General features: G+C 29.8%; 1 long non-coding RNA gene across 1 annotated transcript; it reads left to right on the forward strand.

Annotated features, from left to right (window-relative positions):
- The first annotated feature begins 351 nt into the window (after positions 1-351).
- On the forward strand, positions 352-5,842 carry LOC132714588 (uncharacterized). The gene is made up of 3 exons (XR_009623580.1): positions 352-570; positions 4,991-5,101; positions 5,646-5,842. It is a non-coding gene; the product is annotated as an uncharacterized LOC132714588 (long non-coding RNA).
- Positions 5,843-6,795: the final 953 nt, after the last annotated feature.

Here is a 6,795-nt window from a genome sequence, read left to right on the forward strand (position 1 = left end):
GCTTTGTAATAAAAATTGTTAATACATTCATTGAAAGGATTAAGTTTATTATTACAACATTTTTAACATAAGAAATCTTCAATCAATTGAATTAAATTATCCACTTATCCTTGTATGTCTTGTATGCGTTTGGCTTCTTTTGTTCACATAGCCATTGTGACGAGTCTAAAATTGTACAAAAACCGATAAAATGCGTATATAATGATCGGAATCATTTAAGGCTATGATATTTTCAATAGGTGTAGCTATGAAGTAATTATATCTTAAAGCAGAAAATAACGTATAGAATAATATTGTATTGATAATTTCTCACAACTCTTATTTAAGTCTATATAGAGATATTTGCTTTGTATAAGTTTCAAAAGTTTAAATGCGTTCCGGTGTAAATTTTATAATTTCTAAAAGAGTTTTTCTTTCAAAATAAAACTTCTTTTTTATCATTTTTATTTCTCGCATATAACTATAAGATGGACAAATGGTAAATTGAGTTGTGAGTTGAAAGAATTTTTAAGGGATTAACTTTGACTGGCGTGTACATATCTTCTTGAAAGGCTTATTTCAAAGAATAAGGTTCGTTATGTTATCATTTCTTTTGTATACGTATCATACTTATATCAAATAGTAAAACACAAACATAAGAATGTTACCGCAAGAAACAAATTCAAGACTAATTAATTACAACAGGATACGCTGCAACGAAATGCTGAGTTATCAAAGTGATTGACTAATTCATATAATTCCGATAGACACTCAACTTAACAATTGTCAACACACATAAATATTGCATCATACAAATATACGTTCATTCATTCATTCACTCATTCATTCATTTATTTATTTATTTATTCATGTGTGGTATTTACATGTCAAGGAATGGTAACCAGTACTGTTTGGAATAGCACTATTGACGGGATGTAGTTGCTGTAAATTGAGTCAATTGATAGCAAATCTTTAATGTTTCTAGTCTGCCACAATTTCAAGAACATTTTCATTTATCGTAAGAAACAATTTACACATTGTTTTTACTTTGGCCTTGTTTCTATCACAGACACTTGGGGTTTTGGAGCTCAAAATGCCTTTAAAATCCAAATAAAATGCATATTTGTCAATCCCAGCAAATGGAATAAAATACATGGTGATGATGACGGTAGGGTGCGGATTTTTTCCGGCGAACATTTTTATCTTGTATATTATTATAGATGTTGAAATATGATTTTTCTTCAAAACGGCTTATATTAAGTTTTTACACACACACACATATATATATATATATATATATATATATATATATATATATATATATATATATATATATATATATATATATATATATATATATATATATATATATATATATATATATATATATATATATATGATCAGTACATGTGCTGGGATTGACAACTATGCATTTTATTTGAATTTTAAAGGCAACCCCAAGTGTCTGTGGTTTCTATCAAAATGCATTTTGAGCTTTCAGAATTTAAGGCCACATTGATGATTTTGCACCATTTGTTTATGTCATTAATATGGTGTTGACTTTTGCATTTTTTTTTGATATACTTTCTCCCGACATATTGGGTGTATCTATTGAATTATGAAGGTAGTATTACAAGAATGATTTTTTTGCAAAAGTCTGATTGTGTGTTATGAATAATGTTTGTATTTTCAAAGTATGATTGTATTTGTTTAGCAATAATGAAGTTAAATATCATAGATATAATTGATGAAATTAAAATCAGTCGATTGTTGTTTGCTTCATTCTTATATCCCAATTAAAAAAGGGTATAATTCTATCTTTTTATGCATTTGGGAAAATAATAGCTGTAATACTATAATTAACAATTGATTCAGTCAATGGTATAATATAACCTCTAAAATGTTTTATAACATTCCGTCCAATTTTATCTTATAGTTTGAATTTCTGCATTATACGAATTGAAACCTTAGAACACATATTTTGGGAATGTATTGTAGTAAAACATTTATGGTATAAACTAGGTATTTATCTGGCTAAAACATATCACAATCAAGTTAAGTCTAGAGGTTGTCAGTTTTGGTATCACTGAAAAAAACATAAAAACTCAGAATGTCATACATTTCACAAAATTCCTTTAGAAATATCGTATACCTTTCAAGTTAAAAATAGAAAATCAGCAACTTGGTTTTTGAACTAAGTCTTTTTAAAACATATCTAAATATAAGGATAATAACAAAAAACGAAAATTCATTATTTAGTGATAAACTATACCAACATAATGATAAATAGTCTGCATTTGAAAATTGCTAGTGTTAGATTGCATAAAGAAGTGTCATATCATCGGAAACGCCAAAGTAAAGTCACTATACGTGTAGATCAGATCGTTCTTTGTTATATTTTTAAAGTAAGAAATAGTCTAGCTCCAGATTACATGGAATAACATTTCATCTCACAGCACACTGTTCATTCCATCAAGATCATGTTAAGTAAAAAGAGTGCATTTGCTATCCCAATTTTCAAAGGTTTTGGTTCCAAGTCCTTCTGTTTTGTGACTTGTCCGTTGTTGAACAGTTTGCCGGCTGAATTATCTAGCATTGGCAGGTTTCCTTCATTCAAAGGACCTGGTGAACGGTATGATTTTTTTCAATACTTATTTATATGAGGGTTTAAATTTACATCAGTATGTTTTCGGAAAAGGAATGGGTTTAACTCATTTAGTGAATCATTTAACACATTTAATATGCAATGATGCATTTCTTTAGTCTGATAATAATTATTTTTGAATACTTATTCCTACATTTTATAGTTGCGTCTTGGTATCTTACCAAATATTTTAGGTTTAAAATTACTTTGATATAATGAATTTTATTATTGAATAATAAGGCTGTTTTAAGGTAAAATATCTAATGCTTATTAATTTTATCACTTGCCATTCTGTTTCAACTTGAATAATGTGATACAATGCTGTAATTCTAGTCTATCTGTTTTAAGATAATGTAAATATGTGATAATTTTTAAATGAAAGTATTTAATTATTTGTACTGGATAAAGGCTTTCTACGTCATACCACAAACACAGGGGACCACAGTATATCTTTGTGCTATCCTTGGTGCTGGTGTTCATGTCATGGCTCATTTATTCTTATGAATGTTTTAAATGTTTGTACCTTTCATGTTGTTTTAAATGTCCTTGTATCTGTATTCTATACCGAAATAAATCTTTCTATAAACGCAACCCATTATATTTTCAATTATCTATAACGTTTTTGGAAACGATGACATTGCCTCATTTTTTCATAAACAGCTTTTTCATCTGTCTTCTTATTTTTTTCTCATATTAAAAACAAATTATTTTCTCTTCACAAAAAAATTATATATAAAAAGAATAGTTTCTCCACGATTGTGGTGGCAGTACTTTATGTTTTTTGGAAGTATTATATATCAAAACATTTGTTGTGAAAAAAATCTATCACACTGGATGTGTAAGCACTGATCATATTGTTAACGTTAAACATGATTTGTAATAAAGTCTGACTGAACCTTTGTTGAGCGAATGGTGTCCTAGGCCTTGAATTCCTTCCAGTCTCTGTTCTGCAGTTTCATTGGATAGATAATGAATAAATTGAGGTTTTTTTTATCAAACCGTTAGTATTTTTCACCTGACACCCACCGGCCGTTACAATATATTATTCGATCCCCGCTATTTCTTTACGGGTATACACCCCTTTTCTAATAAATTGTATCAAAGATTTTCTATTCAATATGAAACGCACAGTATTGTAATGAATCATTAGGGATATGGATCATCTGTCCTATTGATGACATTTGTTGTGTAAATATTGTTAAATGAATACCCTTATATAGTATAAGTAAAATATAATAAGACCTATACTTGTCTGCATACAAGTGGGCAATTGGGAATAACACTGACGATCATATCTACGAAGGAAAACCAAGTACATTTTTTCCCGTCGAGACAAGAAATTTATTTGCTCGTAGTGTTGCTCGATATCCACCATTTTGATTTAATATGAAAAAGTTATCGGATATTTTACGTTACCAAATGAGTTAACATGGATTTCTTTTTCCATTACCTATAATAATTTACATCTTTTTATCTTTTGTATTCTTTTTTATGTTTTACAAATTAAGTTTCGTCCACTCTTTTGATTCTTGAAACGAAATCAAAGTAACATGACAGCGTGCGAATCCGTATATTTTCTTGTGTTTAAAATCCAAAAGTTAGACTTAACGTAAAAACACATCTGCAATAAGTATTCATATTAATGTTTTGAGAAAAAAAAACTTATAATTACGAAAAAAATCAACATATTATTCTATCAATAAAGTAATTCAAACATCCTTAACTGCACGATGGACATTTTACCTACCGATTTAGCATACCTTGCAACAAACTGATTAATATGTCTCAAGAATAAACAATCAGACTGGTAAAGTACCAGGGGAAGTGTCTGGAATTAGGGTATTCTCCTGTATCTGAATTGTTCACTTTCCTCCAAAATCTAAAATGACTAATACTTTTACAGAGTACTCGCTATATGTGCAACCTTTGGCGAGTATAAATGCAATGAAATACACAAAATAAACAAACAATACTGTAGTATAATGTCTAAGTTAATAATTATAATAATTTTCCTTTTCAATCTTATACATGTACATGCATAACATAACACATCTGCAGGAGCTAGATGTAATCGCTAGTTATGGCTAGTGGTCAAATCGCGAAAAAAGGAGTTCGGATATTGGCTTTTCCAAATATTATTTGCTAAAAATGTTTAACCCTTGACGAAGTTTCAAGGGAGAAGTTATTACCGTCATAGCGCCACCTGTATTCGTTCATGTCCCATTTATGTAAGTGCTTGCGTCTTACATGCTACTGTCAATAAACATTCAATACGATTTTGAAAAAGTAATTAGTCCGGTATCAAACTCGTTGTTCAGTTAGTAATCCTGAAATAGCACATTAACGGTGATATTGATTTCTTTTCAGACAATGATCACAATTCCCGTTTATTATGGTATTATAATCGCTGTTTTCTTACGCCAAGCTTTTGCTAACACTATCTGTAACAACACTTACACTAACGGGATAGGAATACAGGTAAGATGAAATATTAATCATATTACATAAAGGAAGTTTGTTTCATAGACTGATAATATATTTGTTATGGTGTCTGCATTCTTAAACACAGGAGTTTGAACCTTTCTTGCACCAAGACCAGTACTTTCCACATAACATACGAATAAGTTTGAAACAAAGCGAGACTGTCTTCAAGTTCTAGCTAAGATAATTCTATTAAACAACAGTAAAACTACACTTACTATTCGGTGCCCTCTCTGGCGTGGGTTCGATTGATCCCCGGGAGATGCTTTGGTAGTTTAGCGCGGAGGAAGGTGTAACTCTCAGGGAACGATGGTTAGACGACTGAAATACTGTTTGGAAAAGGCGTAAAATGAAACAAACAAACAAACAAACAAACAAAACAAACAAACTATTTGGTACGTTGCTATTAAAATATCGCGGAAAGTTTTTTAAACGATATAAGTTTAAATCTGCAATATTTTAAAGATTTGTATATCTCATATCTTTCCGTAATTAATAACATACATCCATTTTGCTTTTACAATTTCCTTCAATATTTTAGTGTTTTCCTTGTAAACCTGGTTACACAGCAATAGACGACTGTCCCGGAAATTTCACTCGTGCTTAATGTGAGGCGTGTCAGGATGGGACATATCAACCAGGATGAGTTACTTTCAACGCAAACTGTCAATTATAGAAACTGTACAGAATACTATACAGAATACTGTACAGAATACTGTACAATATACAAAGATGATAGTAGTGGTAATACATTTCATATTTTAAAGCTTTGTCTGCTAAGCTGTATTATGTCAAAACTACAGAAAAAAGGAAAATCTTATTGTATTAAACATAAATTATTAAACATAAATATCTTTTGTAACTGTTGATAACCAACATAACAAAGCAAAAGTTTTAAATTATTGCCTAAAAGAGGCGTTATATTTAGATACTAACAAAAGACGGGTTTTATTATCAGAAAAGACGCGGTGTTTTTTTTTAGTAAAAGTATTTAGTCAATCGTTTTTACTTAATTCAGGTACGCTGAATCTATTTTTGCTCTATCAGGACTGTACATTCTAAAGTTCAAATCAAAATGGCCGCCATTGATCTACACCATTTACTTAATAATTTCTTATTTGTGGTTCACATAGTGGATTGTTTGCCAATTAAAACTCATGGAATAAAGTTTCAGATACTTTGGGGAACGATTGGCTAATAATTAAACATGAATTGCACTTTGACTACCATGGCGGTCATCTTTGATTTCAAAATGGACACCCTTTTTGAAACAAATACAAGTAGAGTGCTTTTAATCAAAAGGATCTTTTTGTAAGAATGAATATCAAAAATACAATAATGATATAACAGCATGTCATGTAGAATTGTACACAATGTGAAAGTATACTACATACTTTAATTATGAATTTCACCATGACCTCAAACTATTACAGGCCATTCTTTATGGACAATTAATCTTTGTCAGGTATCTGATATCCCAAATGTCTTAACATATAACATGCACAATAATTTACAATAAGATGTTTAAGTTTTAATTTTGATAAAATAGCATATGTGTAAACATTTATGGACACTAAATCATTTTATAATTTAATGGTCAAAAGTCAAGGTCAGTATGCCAACATTTTAAAAATTGCCTTTCATCTTCACAGACAAGCGACCATACCTTTGTCTTACGATGAATGAATAAT

Source organism: Ruditapes philippinarum, unplaced genomic scaffold, assembly GCF_026571515.1.
Source record: "Ruditapes philippinarum isolate M1 unplaced genomic scaffold, ASM2657151v2 ctg15414_1_1_1_1, whole genome shotgun sequence".
Lineage (NCBI taxonomy): Eukaryota > Metazoa > Mollusca > Bivalvia > Venerida > Veneridae > Ruditapes > Ruditapes philippinarum.